The sequence below is a fragment of the Manis javanica genome, chromosome 3, assembly GCF_040802235.1.
Source record: "Manis javanica isolate MJ-LG chromosome 3, MJ_LKY, whole genome shotgun sequence".
In the NCBI taxonomy this organism is placed as follows: Eukaryota; Metazoa; Chordata; class Mammalia; order Pholidota; family Manidae; genus Manis; species Manis javanica.
In genome coordinates this window covers 206,412,811-206,429,814 of record NC_133158.1, presented here as the reverse complement: position 1 = coordinate 206,429,814, position 17,004 = coordinate 206,412,811, and the positions used below count along the sequence as shown (strand labels likewise).

General features: G+C 47.5%; 1 protein-coding gene across 2 annotated transcripts in view; it reads right to left on the bottom strand.

Moving 5' to 3' along the window:
- Positions 1-16,669, bottom strand: part of SLC39A14 (solute carrier family 39 member 14) — a 43,185-nt gene extending 26,516 nt beyond the window's left edge. Inside the window, exons 1-2 of one of the 2 annotated variants that reach the window (XM_073232681.1) lie at positions 16,511-16,662; positions 14,121-14,585 (exon numbers count right to left, since the gene is read on the bottom strand). The gene's annotated coding sequence lies outside the window, so the exon portion shown is untranslated. Of the gene's footprint in view, positions 1-14,120; positions 14,586-16,510 lie in introns of both variants that reach the window. The other variant, XM_073232680.1, reaches the window with a different exon arrangement.
- Between the last annotated feature and the right edge of the window lie 335 nt (positions 16,670-17,004).

Below are 17,004 nucleotides of genomic sequence, written 5' to 3'. Positions count from 1 at the left end.
AGGACCTAGAGCTCCTGCTAGGTTTCCAGATGTCTCCCTAACGAGGACAGGAAGCCCTTCCCCGGTGGCACCCCCAGCTCGCTCGGCACACCCCCTGTGCAGCCAATGCTTGTAAGCGTATGACCAGGGCCCCCAGAAGGCAGACACAGGCTGTGTCCTGGCCCTTACATTTCCCAGCAACCATAAATATTTATCAGCAGAGTAATAAAATGAACCCTATGCTTATGAGAAAGAGGGTTATTGGGGAAAAGAGAAAAAAGCCCAGATTTCCAAACTGGAGTGAGAAAGGTGGCAGGAAAGGGAGGCAGATTGAGTAATGACCTTTCTGAGTCATAATTCCTCCACTTACGGGCACTGCTGAACCGCCCACTTAGGTCACTCTCTGGCTGAGGTCACTGACAGTTGCCACCTGAGCATTGAGGCAAAAGGCCCTGCCACATCCTCAGCTTCCTGGCATGGGCCTCGCCATGTGGCCAGAGTGCCCCTCTTCCCAGGACTCCTGAAGAGAAGCCGGAGGCCCCTGCCTCATGCCGACTTACACGCACTGCGCTCCAATCCACCCCACCACCTTCCTGCCGAATACACACACCTGTCATCACTCCCCTCTACCCGACAGCAAAGGTTACTCCCTGTGCCTGGTCAAGGGTCCTTCCAACTAGGCCCATACCATCCTCAACTACAGGGGCCTGTGCTTCCCTCAGAATGCTACCCTCCACCCAGGGTGTAAAGGGCCTGACTGTAGACAGAAATAGATGCACTGCAGGAAAAAGCACCGCCTCTGACCTGCACCCAGAAGCCCTCTCACTCTGCTCAGCATACACTGTCTTAGAAGGACAGCTCTAGCACTTCAGCTATGTCCTGGGTTGTTTCAGAACAAGACTAGGGTGGTAGTTTCTAAATTGGTACTTGCTGCACAGATATGTAAACACAAATGCACATGTAAACAGAACACCCCACCTTGCCTGGAAATTATAGAATGCTGGAATAGACTTCACTGAAGATGCATTATTTAGGGCCTTGGGGTCAAGGGCAGGAGCCATCAAGTGTCCTCTCAAAGCTCCTCTATCGGAGGTGTGGGGAGAGCTTGAGGCCCTGGGCCTTTGCCCTCCTGACTGCATCTCTGCCCTTGGCCGGAGCTCCAAAGGGAGGCTGTCAGGAGCACAGACGGATTCCAGAGCAAAGGCACCAGGCTTCTATCACACTCCGATCAGATTGGGGCCAGCAAGAGACCCACAGGGCAAAGCTCCCCTCCCACAGGTTAACTACCCCTCAAGGCTATGGGTGGGCAGCAGTCTCTGGAAAGTACAGTGCAAAGGAATGACTTCTAACACAAACACTGATGCATGTATTTTCACTTGACCTTCCACACCCTTGCCTCCTACAAACAGCTTGCCTATTAAAAAGGGATCAACATTCTAACCAGACTTAAAAGCTTACGCCAACAGCAGCCCCAAGGGGCAATGGGATTGTCACCTGGAAAGGGTTTCAAGGATTTTAGCTTGCAACTCAGACGCGCTATAGTCAGGGTGACTTTCAACCCCAAACACACACAAAAAAAGAGAAAGATACAAAAGTTCTTAGAGTAGCCAATATTCACAACAAAAACCTCTGAGGAAAACCAGAAGCCCATCAGCAGGAGAGTGACTGAATTAGCCAACCATTCTCACGACGGACCAGCGTACAAGCACATGGAGCGGTCACAGTGGTACTAACACCAAGTGTGTGTTATAAGTTTTTTAATAACTGCCTTCTGAATGCTACTCATTCTTCAAGATTTCTCATCCAGAAGATCTAGAGGACTTCCCGGGTCTTTAGACACCACACGGTGAAGCCACTGGGGAGAAGTGCCCATGCCGGTTTTCTTTGTGAAGCAGATGGAGCACAGGGAAGTGAGTGAAGACAATGCGGAAACGCTGGCTGAAATATAATGAAATCACCATTTCCAACATGGATGGAGATGGAGGATATTATGCTCAGCGAAATAAGTCAGGCAGAAAAAGACAAGTACCTAATGATTTCCCTCATTTGTGGAGTATAACAACAAAGCAAAACTGGAGAAACAAATAGCAGCAGACTCACAGACTCAAGAAGCGACTAGACTAGCCGTTACCAAAGGGGAGGGGTGGGGTAGGGCGGGAGAAGGGGATTGAGGGGTATCATGATTGGTGCACATGGTGTGTGTGGGGTCACGGGGAAGACAGTGTAGCTCAGAGAAGACAAATAGGGACTGTGGCATCTTACTACACTGATGGACAGTGACTTCAATGGGGTGTGGGGAGGGGACTCGATAATAAGGGTGAATGTAATAACCACATTGTTTTTCTTGTGAAACCTTCATAAGAGTGTGTATCAATGATACCTTAATAAAAAATAAAAGAAATATAATGGAATCACTTAACCCGCCTTCCCACTTCCACAGGGCACCTCTGCCTACCCTGCCAGAATCCTCTTTTTTTCAGTATAGCATACACACATGTGGAGTGGCCAAACCTTACACATACAGCTCCTGAAGTCATTCGTTTCAAAGAACAAATCTGATCAGAGCACTTTCTTTGCTCTAAACTCTCTGATGGCTTCCTAGTACAAATGGAGTAAAACCTAAACTCCTTTTTCTGGTCTATAAGACACTATGTCCATCTGGTCCTTGCAGACCTCACTGACCTTATAACTGTGCCCTTTCACTCACTAGGATCCAGCCACTCTTGCCTTCCTTCCCTCCTTTTTAACACCTTAAGCACATTTTGACCTCAGGGCCTTTGTACTTGCTGTTTCCTCTGCCTAGAATGCTTTTTCCCATAGATGTCTCTAGTTCAAATGTTACCTCCTCAAAGTGGAAAGCCACCTAGTTAATTAAAAAAAAAAGTCCACTCTCAATCACTCAGAATCCCAATGCTGTTTTACTTTCCTCTTAGCACCATCTAAAAGTAGCCTTGTTTCTTTTGTTTTGTTTACATACTTATGATCTGTCTCCTACTAGACTGTAGACTCCACAATGGTGGAGGTTCAAGCCTGTGTTCTTCCCAGAGTCTAGAGGAGTGACATCTGAGTACCTGGCACCAAGTCAGTCCCAAGGAATAGATGCTCCATGACCGCTGATGACCCACCGCCCGTTTTCCAGTACCGCACAGTGTTGAATTTTACAGTCCTTGGATCTCAGCCCCATTGGAACTATTAGCAGCCTTAGGGAGAGGACCCCGTCTCCTTTAGCTCCAACAGAGCTGGAGACCCACAGAGAGCCAGAGGAGTTTGCCTGGACATGGACTATCAAACTAAGGTAGAAAAATTAAGGAGAAATATAAGGTGACGTGGGGGATCCAAAACGAAGGTGGTGGCAGAGAGGCAGGCAGCCCCCATTCCCCACAACCCTGAAAACCCACCATGGGCAACCATCTGACAATCCTGAGAGTAACATGTATTTCCCTATGGCAGGGGGAGAAGAGGAAAGGAAACCCCACAAGTACAGGCCGTTTCCAGAATTTCTCAACTGCTCATGAAACTCTGAGTCCCTGCCCTACTGCACACAACCTCCTTTCAACGTGCCAACAGCACACATCCTGAAATGCCGGGGGAGGGGCTGGCGGGCAGCTGCCAAGACGGGGTGGTAAGGGAACAGCCAAGGTCACAGGCACAATCTGGCCAGCAGAGCTGCGTACACACCATGGTGCACACACCGTGGCTCACCCACGGTCAAGGACTCTGCCCTGGGAGGCACCTCCACACATGTCTGCTGTATGCCAGGGGGCGGATGAGGAGGGAGGGGCAGGAATCAGGGCTATCCCTGTTCCTAGGGCTGGTCAGACTGCCCCAGAGGCCACTTTGGCTGGTGGCCCGAGTCTGGGGGAGTGGAAGACTTTGTACTTTTTGCACCTTTCTGGGAAAGTGATGAAACAGTGGTGGCTTGCTGTCCCTGGAAACTACCCAGGGACCTGGTATCCTGAGAACTTGCCTGGCTTCTCAGACAGAAAGGCCCCCACTCTGGGGAAATGGTCAGTCCTGAGAGATAGATGTATGCTAATCAATGTCACCTGGGCCTGGGATGGCAGAGCACAGGCCACACCATCAGTGAGCAGGGGGAGGAAAGGATGGAGGCAGGAAGGGATTCCATTCTAGGGCCTTCCGCCGCTGGCTCACCTCCTAGAGGAAAAGCAGGCCAGCTCCCCAGGCCAACATGGCTCCACCACACCCCAGGCCTCACATAATCCAAGCTCTAAGAAAATGAGTGTCCCCGGGGCTGGCTGGGAGCCCTCTGGTTTCCAGGAAAGGACAAGAGCACCCAACAGCTCAGCCTGCTCTCCACTATTTACAGGGCTATCTTGACCGGCAGGACACACACACACACACCACCCCCGGCAGGACACGGACACACACACACACACACACACACACACCACCCCCGGCAGGACACGGACACACACACACACACACACCACCACCACCACCACCACCACCACCCCCACCCCGGCAGGACACACACACACACACACACACACACACACCACCACCACCACCACCACCACCACCACCCCCAGCAGGACACACACACACACATACACACACCACCCCCGGCAGGACAAGGACACACACACACACACACACACACACACACACACCACCACCACCATCCCACCCCTCTCCGGCAGGACACACACACACGGACACACACACACACAACACCACCACCACCACCCCGGCAGGACACACACACACACACACACACACACACACACCACCACCACCACCACCCCGGCAGGACACACACACACACACACACACACACACACACACACACACACCACCACCACCACCACCACCACCACCACCCCCACCAGGACACACACACACACATACACACACCACCCCCCGCAGGACAAGGACACACACACACACACACACATACACACACACACCACCACCACCATCCCACCCCTCTCCGGCAGGACACACACACACCACCACCACCACCACCACCACCCCGGCAGGACACACACACACACACACACCACCCCGTCAGGACACACACACACGGACACACACACACACAACACCACCACCACCACCCCGGCAGGACACACACACACACACACACACACACACACACACACACACACACACACCACCAACACCACCACCACCACCACCCAGGCAGGACACACACACACACATACCACCCCCTTTCTCCCACATAAACCAATTTTCCAGGCTTCCAGTAAAAGGAGAAAAAACAGCCTGCTGGGTAATGGGGCGGGAGGATGTGTGAAAGGCTTCAGGTGAGCTGCCTGCACTCTCCCCACCCCCACCTGGCAGCAGGGCCCCACGGAATGACAGTAAGGGGTGAAGGGGTCCTTACTAGAAGGAAAGGAAGCATTGAGTTCCACAGCAAGTTGGCTGGGGACTAGTCCTTACCCGAGTATTTATTAAGAAGTTACTATACAATTTGCTAAACTACCCTTCTGAAGACCTAACTAATTCAATGCTCCTACTATCTGTGTGTAAGCATGCCTGTTTCATTAAGATTCTCACCAATGCTGAGTATGAAAATATACTCCATCTCTGCCAAATAGGTTAAAAAACATTCCTTTAATTCCTCTCATTTGCATTTCTTTGACTACCAATGTGGCTAAACACATTTTCAGCTTTACTAACATTTCATTTCTTCCAGAAATTGTCTGGTACTCTCCTTTGCCCATTTTTGCTGATACACATTTATCTTTTTTTCTTATTGGTGTATATAAGAGTTCACTGCATGGTAAAAATATTAACCTTTTGTCACATGTTACAAACATCTTCCTAATTAATCATTTGCCTTGAACTTTGTTAATTGGTATTATTGACAAAATTTTTAAATATAGGTTAAAATAAATATATCACACTTTTCCTTTAAGGTTTCTGCTTTTAGTAGCATGCTTGGAAAAAAATCTTTCCTACCCTTAAATTATAGAAATATACACCTACACACTTTTAAATCTCTAATTCATCTAGAATTTAATCTGGCCAGTGTGAGAATATAACTTTTTAAAAAATAATCATCCCATTATTGTTTAATTGACAGTCTATTTTCCTTGTAAACCTCAACTGCAGAGTCTACAAAAGATGAGAAATAGAGGCAAAGTCATATACTTTGCACGAAGAGGCCACACACAGAGCCATTCCAGTCAATGAAATGGAAGTGCGCCTCTGTGCGTGCCATTTCTTACCCTCCTCTTCCTGCTCAGAGGTACAGGCTGGCAAGTGACAACCACAAGAACAAAGTCCTGCCTGTGAAGGATGGCAGAGCAGAAAGATATGGCACCACTGAGCAGGAACCTGGGCCCCACATGGCCGACTGCCAGGTGCTTTACCTGCTATCTGCTAAACCAGCATTGGCTGGACTCTGTTATTTGCCTCTGAGCACCCCTGTACAACTCATCCATACTCCTTTCTTCCTTCACTTTGTACTAGTAAGAATTGCTAGGATTTATTGTTGTCTGCTAGGCACAGTGCTAAGTAATTTGTTTTCATTATCTCATCTGATCTTCTCAACAACCTTATTAAAAGATAATGGTGTATTTTTTCCTATATATATATATAACATTATACACAGCAGTAATAACAGTTTAACTCCATTCGGGTTCCTGGATCCAATTCTAGTGTGTGTTATGTGGGAGGAGGTCTTTCCACACATAACACCAGGCAGTTCTCAAACACCAGCAGGGTGTTGGAGAACTCAATTCTGATGCTACCTGCCAGGAGACAGCACAGGACTTCCAGGTTAAGGGCTCCGTCCTACAAGTCTGCCCTCCACCCCCAACACCAGATGCCAGTTACAAGCCCCAAGCAGTTCCCTGTGCTTCTGACCCAGTGGCTGCAGATTGGAGGCTCCCACGACCTTCCCCTTAGGTTTGATTCATTTGCTAGAGTGGCTCAGAGCTCAGGAGAACACTTACGTTTGCCAGTTTAATACAGGATACCATAAGGGTTACAAGTTAACAGCCAGATGAAGAGAGACACAGGGCAAGGCCCCAAAGAAAGGAGCTTCTCTCCTCGCGGAGCTGGGGGCCTGGCTTGGTGGCACGTGGAGGCGTTCTGGATCCCTGAGCTTAGAAGCTCTCCCTATGGAGAAGCAGGATCCAACCAAACAGAGAGAAAAAGCTCTCTCAGGGCTTTTTGTGAGGGCTTCCTTGCATAGGTTGCACAGCTATTATTATTATTGACTAAATTACTAGCCACTGGCTAATTCAACCTCTAGCCACCACCCTTGGGTGGGGAGTCCAAAAGTCTCTCATTAACATGACAAAGCACCTGTTTCACCTTTAAGACTGCAGTGTTTTCAGGAACTGTGGATGAAGACCAAGTATGTGTTCTTACTCATTGTATTGCAATACCACTACTTTTTTTGTTGTTTGCTAAATTCCTACCCATACTGAGGTCTGTTTGGACATTTCTATTTTGTTCCATTTACTTATTCTGTGCCAATGTCACATTTTATTTTATCTTTATTATATACGTATTTTGGAAAAGCGAGTCCAACTTCACTACTTTCTTTTTTAAGTTGCTAGCTCTTTTTGTACATTTATTCTTTCAGAAATAAACTTTTTAAGTCACCTTGTCAAGTCCCAATACTTCACACTTTCAATAATTCATCCTGTGGAAATTATTCTAAATGGGGCTGTTCAGCTTTAGGCAGTTTATGGAAGCGTACATTCAACAAATATCGAGGGCCACATGTTCTGCGCACAGGGAATACAACCAATAAAACAGACCAAAATCTGTGCTCTTGGGGAGTTTGCATTCTTCAGGTGCTCATAATGGGGAAAAACTGCAAGCAATCTAACTACAACAGAAGGGGAATGCTAAAGGTGGTCCGTATAGTGAAACAGACACAGACCCAGTAAAGAGATAAAGGGCTTAAGCTCTGAGGGAGACAGACCTCAGCGTGCACCCTGAATCTGTATTTACCACCTTCAAGGCATGATCAAGTCACAACTACAAAAAGATTTATTTCCCTTACCCTGGAAAAAAATAGCGCCTCCCTCAGAGCAGTTGAGAAAATTAAAGATGATACAAAATATAAACAGTGCCTGAGGCACAATTAATTGTACAATAAATGTTAGTAATTTGGGGGGAAGATGTTCATGGTATGTTAGCCTACAAAATTATAGGCCACCTTCCTTAAAATGTTTACATTCACAAGAAATAGTTTAAAAAATATGACTGTTAGCTATTGCTGGTGGATTTCATGGTAACTTCTGCTATCTTCTTATTCATCTGTGTTTTCTACAATGAACATGTATATTAATTTTAGGGTCAATTAGGAAATGGGAAAGGCTTTCCCCTCCACTTTGTTTAAGATCTTAACTGAGAGTCCGTAGGTGGATTCCAGGCCTTATCTGCCCTGGGCGGGCCTACAGCTGTGTGTAGCTCCCTATCTGGCTGCCCCAGCCAGCAGGACCTCACCTCAGTTCTCCTCACTCAGAGCTTCCTAGGTGAAAGCCAGGTCTCCATACATGTAGTTCTGATAGATCAGGCTGGCTCTAGTCTGGGGCACTGATCTGACATTTCAGGATGGCCAGACCAGACATGACCTACCTACAGCATTCTGTGATTCATGAGCCCTGTGAAGCCAGTTCCCCCCTCTCGGCCACATGGGGACCACATTCTCTGGCCTGCCCATCTGACAAGGAAACTAGTATCATGAGAGTTCCTTATACAGTGACAAGCTGTTGGTATTGCAGTGTTTGGATCCCAAGAACACAGGGACTCTGAGGCCAGCTTCGTAATTTATATACAGATAGTTGTCCGTCTGGGTCAGTATGAGGGGAGCAGGCAGCCTGAGGCTGGGCCTTGGCTCAGCAGCAGCCAGGCCTGCTTTTTATCTTAGGTCTAAGAGAACTCCCTTTTCTTAAGCAGATCTGTGAAACTGAGTCTACAAAAGGCCATTCCCCCAGCCTGACTGTAATGGGGTAAATAATATTTCCCCAACCATGAAACTTAAGAATGTGATCTTCCTGGAAATGGTCTTTCCCGATACCATTAGTGAAGGGTCTCAAGATGAAATCATCCTGGATTTAGAGAGGGCCCTCAATCCAATGACTGGCAGCTTTACAAGATGAAGGAGAGGGAGATGTGGACACAGTGACACACAGAGAAGATGGCCATGTGAAGACAGAGGCAGAGATCCAACTAATGCTGTCACAGCCAAGGAAGTCCCCTACCCTGGAGCCTTGAAGGGAAAGTGGCCCTGCTGACACCTTGACTTTGGCCTCTGTGAAAGAATAAATTTCTGTTGTTTTGTTACAAATTTGTCAGGGCAGCCACAGGAAACTAATACTTTGGTGCTAGAATTAAGGCTTGATCACTTTCACCTGAGGCTCTTGGTATGGTTGGCAATTCTAAAAAGAATTCTAAGATGACCCCCAAGGACCCCTGCCCTGTATGAACAGGACCTGGAAATATGGGATATCACTCTTGCTATAGTGTTACATTATCTGGCAGAAAGGATTTTGATGGTGCTAGCTGACCTTATGACAGAAATTCTCCTGGGTGGGTCAGAACTGATCAGGTGAGCCCTTCCTTCAAAGAGATGGTACCCTCCTGGCAAAAGGGATTTGAAGGATGAGAAAGATCCATCATGGGAGATAGAGTAACTTTTCCAGTGTGGAAGTCCAGCAGACATCAGTTTAACCAAATGATCCAGGAAGACATCAGCGTAAGACAAGACACATCGACATCATGAAAGCCTTGGTATGATACTCTGAAAAGGATGCAACATCCCTTTTGTATTTCTGTCAAAAATGCATAATAACCTAAGACAGGCACAGTCACAGGGGGGCCATCAGGTGAGAAATTGGGGATCAACAGAGGTGAGGCTTAGAACCTCACCCCCCATTTTGAAAGAAATCTTCTGCATCCGTGGATGTTTTTTTTGCCCTTGTCTAGCTTGGATTAATACTTAGTCCATAGGCACACACCTGATCATCTACATTTGCCCTCTTACAGCACTAAATTATGTTTTCTACCTTTATCTTGCATCTACCTACCACTTCAGCATTTTATTAAAAAATAATAATAATAAGGGAGAAACATGGGATTCACATATAAATCATGTATAAAAATCAAACGAATAATCATATCTGACTTGATTATTTATAGTTCATGATGCATGATCAAAACCGAAAGTTTCTGTGATATGACTGCCCTTGCACTGTTCACCATGTAAGAACTTAATTGTTATGCTTCAGAAGATTGGAGACTGTTAAGATATAGGCTTGGGGTTGATTAATGACTGTGCATTGAGTCCCCTATACAGAATTTTATTGTTGTTAACAACCATTTGATCAATAAATATGAGAGATGCCCTCTCAAAAAAAAAAAATGCCTAATAACCCCATTCTAATTAGACAAGATAGAAGAATGGTTATAGACCAGAGGAGACTGAGGAGAAATAACAAAGGGCCATGTGGGATCCCAAAGCAGAAAAAAAAGGCATTAGCGAAAATACTGGTGAAACCTGAATGAGCCTGTAGTTTGGCTATACAGGGACCAAGGGCAGGGCCCCCCAAGATGTGCCATTGTGACATGGAGATTATTTTGAGGCCCAAAAGATTCAGGAGGGTACTTTGACCTCCCACCCCTGACAGCTGCAGGAAAAGAATTTACATAGAAGACCTGCTCCAGGAGAGCTACCAGAGAGAGAGCTACATTATAATGTAAACTAGGCGTGGTAAACAGGCAGGGATATGGCCAAGTCTGTTAAAATTTCTCTCTGTGCTCCACGATTTGTCAAACATTCGCTCTTTTCATATTCCCGTGAATTATTTCCCTTTTCCTGTGAAGTCTGACCCCTACCTACCCACTTCTCCTTGACTCAGGATGACACGTATCTCACTCTCCATGTCTATGGCTTCCTCACACATGTGTAATTTTTTAGACTGTTTTTTTCTCCTGTTGATTTGTCTCATTTCAGTTTGATTCTTAGATTAGCTAGAAGAATCTGGAGGGGCAGAGGAAATTTCTTCCTCCCCAACAACTAATAATAATATGCCAATGTTGATAACCTGTTCTTGCAGTGTGAGGGATGTAAGGAATTCTGCTATATTTTTTGCAACTTTCCTTTAAGTATAAAATTAGTTCAAAATAAAAAGATTAAAACAAAAGGAAATGGTTGAGTAAACTATGATTTAGCCATAAGGCAGATTTTGATGCCAAGATAAGGCAAGGGATAAATATCCAAATGTAATGTGAAAGAACAATTATAAGGAAATATGCAGTTAACAGAGGCTGCCTCAGGGCCACAAGATTATAGACTTTTCTCCCATACTTCTTTATACTTTACAATAAATATGCACTACTTTTGATAACTGGGCAGGAAGTTTACAGAAATCCCAAACAGTTGTTTGGGGATACTGGAGCATATAATTAATCACATTGTGTTCCAGAAGAGGTTTTAAAGGTAGAGAGGGCTGTATTAAGGTGGGCAGAGAGGAGGGTTGGTTCCCTGCACCTCAGGGTGAACAGGAGGCAGGAGGTTGAAGCTGGTGCTGCAAAGGATAAAGGTCTGGGGCTGTGTCTAGCTGCTCTAGACAAGAATGGCTGGACCCAAGACTGAGGCCTGATAGAACAGAACGAGTCTTAGATGCGGAAACAGCTAAGAGTTCTCAGAGAATATCGGTACATGACCACAGAGTCCTTTAAAATTCCTGGAACAACCTCAATTTCTAGCCATGTCTCCTGCTCTTTCCTCATCAGCCACTCTGGCCTAGGCTGACCACCCTGCCCCAGATGATACAGCTTTGTGCCCATATTCATACAACTTCCCTCGCCAGGACCCCTCTCCCCTCCTCCTTCATAGCTTTCTCAAAACGTGGCTCAATTCCACCTCTAGGACACCTTCCCAGGCCACTCCTGCCCCGAATCGCCTGGCCTAAATGATCTTGTCTGTTCCAATCAGGGGCATGTAACCGATGCCATCAAACAGCACATAACTTTGCACACACACTCAGCGCATCCCACATGTATTTTACAGCCATCTTCAGAGCACAGAGCAGAAGGGTGCGCACTGGCGTGGCCTCTCCCATCCATTCCTCCGTTCATCCTGCAGTGAATGAATCCTGTTGTGAGAATTCATTTACCAAGTCTCTTGTACTATGCCCAAACTCTTGATGCTAGTTCTACTTGTCTTATGGTTGTAACTTAAACAATAACTGAAATGCAAGGGCAGAAAGAAAGTTGGGATTTCTATAGAATGTAAATTAACTGAGCTGGAACAGCAATTCTTAAGTTGGGGGTCTGGTAACACCTGGGGTCAGGAGTTCTGTCAGGTAAAAACTACTTTTATTATAATATTAAGATGTGAAGGGCTTTATCACTCTCATTTTTCAGAGGCTACATTAAGTGTGATGAATATAGTAGCTTCGAGTTTTTAAAAGATTTCCAAAGTGGAAGTTTAGGGTATAAATATGAGTGTTTTCAGAGATAATTCAGTTTGTTCTCAGGACTTCAACCAGCAAACTTAAGTCATACCTATTATCATCTAATAAATCGTTATTCTGAAATCCTTAGGATTAGCAATAATGTAAAAACAATGCCATTCCTGTCTTTTTATTTTAGAAAATAGTATTTTTCATGAAAATATGCTTTTCTGTTAACATGTAATGAGCTTATTTTAATTGTTCAAATGAGAAACTACACTGAAAGTTTTTTAAATTTTTAACATGGCAAATACACACATATCTGGCATGTAAAAAAAAGACAGTATTAAGGAATCCTAGGATCAAAAAGTTCAATAACTGCTCATCCAGAAAGCGTGTCACAAGTGAGAAAAATTAAACTAGGTGTGTGATTACAAAAGTAGAATTCTGCATGTGGACTGGTCTACAAACGTCTTTTCAGTTCTTTCTGTTTCTTAATGAAAGCTTGTATATATATCCTTTAACCCAGCAATCCCACTTCTGAGAATTTCTCCTACAGTCTTAATTACACACATAGGACCATTTGTACAAAGTTATTCACTGCAGCAGTGCACAGAAAGACAAGATACTGGAAACAACCCAGGTTGGGGGAGAGAGGGAAGTGACATACATTAGGAAAAAAATTTCTGCACTTGCCTATTTTGGAATACTGTGCAAAATAATGGCAAAAGCTTTCTATGCACCCATTTAGGGAGAACTGACAATACAGTAACTAGGTGACAACAGCAAGGTGCCAAACAATGTGTCTAAAACGGTAGCTTGTAAAAATGGGGGCCAGGGGTAAGATGTTTCACAGAGTATGTGTGTGTGTGTGTGTGTGTGTGTGTGTGTAACTTTTTAACTTTCTGATTTTTAACTATGTGACTATATAGCCTAGTGAAAATAAATCTAAAAAATAAAGGGAACATGAAATCACAGTTAATACATGTAGTTGTGATTTTTACCTTCAATTTGCAAGTCTAATTAGGGGACCTAGCAAGACCGAAAGAAAAGGCCTCTGCCCTAAATCAAAGTGTTGGTGAGTAAATACATGCACATATTTTTAAGGTAAAACAAAATTGTTTAAAACATGGATTTTTTTCCCCCCAACTTTTAGCTGACTTTTTTATTAACTACTAATGAGCCTCTAGAAACCCAATTGGTAATAAGTTCAGGGCAGTCACCTTCTCATTCCACGAAACCCTAGGACTCTCCTGGGCCTATAACTGGAGGAAGGATAGGAGGCTGAGAACAGACACCGTGAGTTTCCAAGGTAGGGAATTTAGTTTCCCATAGCTGGGTGTACCAGGCTCTCTCTCTGTGGCCACCCTCCCTCCTCCTTTTGTGGAGGTCCCAGAGGGGACTCTGTCTCTGGACATGATCTGGGCCCAACAAGGGCTTGCCTCTGGGAAGCTCGAAGGCCACAGTAAGGGTGGGGACCAGGAGGCTGGGTTTCAGAGACCTTGTGGTGAAGCTGTCCTGCTTGCTCGCTGGGAGGCACGAGGCCCCTGGCTGGCAGCAGACTCTGGACTCCTTATCTGCTGGCATTTGGACAGCCCACCAGCCTCAAGGTCAGTAATGTCACACTGCAGACATGTAGTAAGTCCTGGCGGAGCCCCTGCAGCACAGCCCTTCATCACCCACTCCCCACTGTGTGTCCCGGGCGAATCTGGGATGAGGAAGTATAGCACTCACCTTCTACCCAAATCAGAAAAGCACCCTACTCCCCTGAAATATGCACAGGGACAACTGGCTCCTCCCTCTTCACGTTTTCAAGGAGAAGATCAGCATTATCAGCAATTTCATTGACACACTTAGAAATAAAATTAGAACCTTTCTTTGCTCTTCTCCATCAAGGCACTTGGCTTAGCACACAGTGTGAGTTGGGAATACCCATTAACCTCTCCAGATCTGGTTTCTTTAGTTGCAAAACAAAAGAACTAGATTTGAAGATACCCAAAGTCCTTCCAGTTCAACATTCTATCATCTGTGGTTCTGCATAACGCCGAAGTGTTATTTTCTTCAGGCATCAAGAGTGAACACGCTGAGTTATTTTGGCAGAGCGGGGAGAAGGTCCCGATTTTCAGACACAATCTATTCACAGCACTACTACTTATATCCCAAGATCTTGTAAATACTGGACATGGACTGAGGTTCCTCCTGGAATAGAGTGGGGTGTGAGCAGGTAAAAGGAAAAGGTGGAAGGATTTGAAAACAGAACCAGGCACAGTGACTAACACTTATGTACATGCACATGCATGTGCACACACACACACATGTATTATTAATTCTTCCTGCCTATGAGCCCAGAATAATTCACTCCATCCCACAGAGATGATGGCAACAATGACGACAAAGACACTTACTGTGCTCCAGGCACGAAACAACATGCTGCAAGGGAACAGGCCCACAAGGATTCATAAACTTCTCCTTGCTGGACATTGATGGGCTCGGGATTTGAACACAGATTCATCTGGCCCAAAAGCCCAGAATTGCCACACCATCATCTCTAGTAGAGTGCTGTCTCCTCTGAACTTAACTGAACACAACAAAGTGACCTCTCAAGTTGGTACCTCATTCACCCAAACATGTTCTTTCACCCCAACCTGTCTGCAGGAGCCAGGCCCATCCTCTTCCGCATGCAAGCTCCCAGCGGTCAGGCAAAACTGAGCACAGACCAGGCACTGTGTGAAGGAACAACGGGCTCTGCAGTCATGGGGCCCGGTTCTCTCTCCTTCTTGCCAAAATGACAAGGCTAGTTGCTCCCTGTTCAGGCTCCCCGAGTCATGCCCTCAAAAAAATGTCAGGAAGAGCACTGCTAACCTATTTCCTGGCTACCACACAGCTTAGGAAAAACTCACCTCTGAACCCCTAACAAGAAAGAGAAAGATGTACGGCTTTTAATTCCAGCCGCTGAAAGTTATGATTCTGGATATTCTTTCCCTTGCTTCATCAAGTTCCTCTCAGTTTTCATGGCTCTTGTTTTAAGAGGTAAAGATTAGTCATAGAATCTGTGGATAACAGATCTATTGAGCTTAGTGCTGACCCCTTCCCAAGGTCGTAGGGCAAGCTAGGGGCAGAGCTGGGACAGAAGCCAGTCCCCAGTACTTGCTACCACCACCACTCCCCAGCGGCCTGCTCAAAGGGCCTGGGGCTCTGGGGAAGAGTGACTACAAATTCAAGCTCTGGTTGCCTCCAGAAAGAAGGGTCAGGTCAAAGGTTAGGTCCCAGGAGAGCACTCAGTCCCTCCCCGAATCACACAGTACTCCAGGCAGGCCCTAGATGCTCAAAACCAAAGCCACAACCCAAAGCTGAGGAAATTTTCTAGGGTTAACTGGCCCGCAGATCACCTGGTGAAACTGCTGGGATAGCTATTTTGTCCCATTGCCCTAACTCACCAAGAGAGGGCACCCTGAACCAAACGGCCTAACTTAGCCGGTACAACCAAAAATAGCTAAAAACCATACCCACGGGGTAGTCAGGTTGGAGTTTAGCCGAGTCCCTCCTTTGCCATTCGCCAGCTCCTGCTACAGTCGGCCAGGAAAATTTAAGGCACTTTTTTGAGGTAGCAGGTGGTCTGGCCGGGGTGGGATTGGGGAACCTTCCTAGAAGGCAAGGTCCAGACACCAGTGCCCCATCAGAGCCGCCCCAAGAGCTGCCCACCAGATTTGCCCATCTACTCTTTTGTACTTGTGTACCCATCTACTCGTGTCCATGCGCTCCAGGAAGCCTCTCACCCTTTTAGTGCGGCTACCGCGTTGTGGACACCCTTCTCTGGCTCCCACGTCCCGCGCTCCCAACCGAGGGACCGCAGCTGCGACCGCCCTTCCCTCGCCTCCCAGGAACCAACCCCCCGTGGCACTGCGGCCAGATGTCGCCTCCATCCTGCGCCCAGGCCCCGAGCCGGTCCTCAGCACCTCTCTGACCTGGCCCGCGGCTTCGGAAAGCGGCCCGGATTCCCGGTCCTCCGCGCAGCCTCACCGCCACCCCCACCCGGTGACCCCGGGCCAGGGAGGCGCGCCGTTCGTCCGCGCGCTGCCGGGTTCTCGGAGCCGCGCGGTCCGCCACACGCCCTGCGCCCTCACCTGAAACTCGGCGGACTCCCTGGGTCCGCACGGCCCCACCGGCCAGGCCCCCAGCGAAGGCAGCCGCAGCGGTGGCTCGATCGGTGCGTCCGCGCAAGAGGCCCGCGTGCCCGCGCCCCCCGGCCTGCGTCCGTCCCCGCCACGGCGCGCATGCCCCGCTATATACCCTGCGCGTCACGGCGGCCCCGCCCCGCCCCGCCCCCGCCCCGCGCTCCCAGCGGCGGGCGCTCCGGGGGCTGCCACGTGGGGCCCCGCCGGCCGGCAGGTCTGGGCGACGTGCGTGAGCGCCACCAGCCGCCGCTTGGCAGGCCCAGGGCCTGGGGGGCGGCCAGCCGATGCCCTGGCTCACAGCCTGGCCCCGCCGGCTTCATCTTCCAACCCTTCCCCACAGGGCCCTCCTTCCTCTGCAACTCCCCATTAATACCTTTTTCCCTCAAGTGAGACGCTTTCACAACCCGGCCTCCACCCCCTCGGCGTTAGACGGCCACTCACAT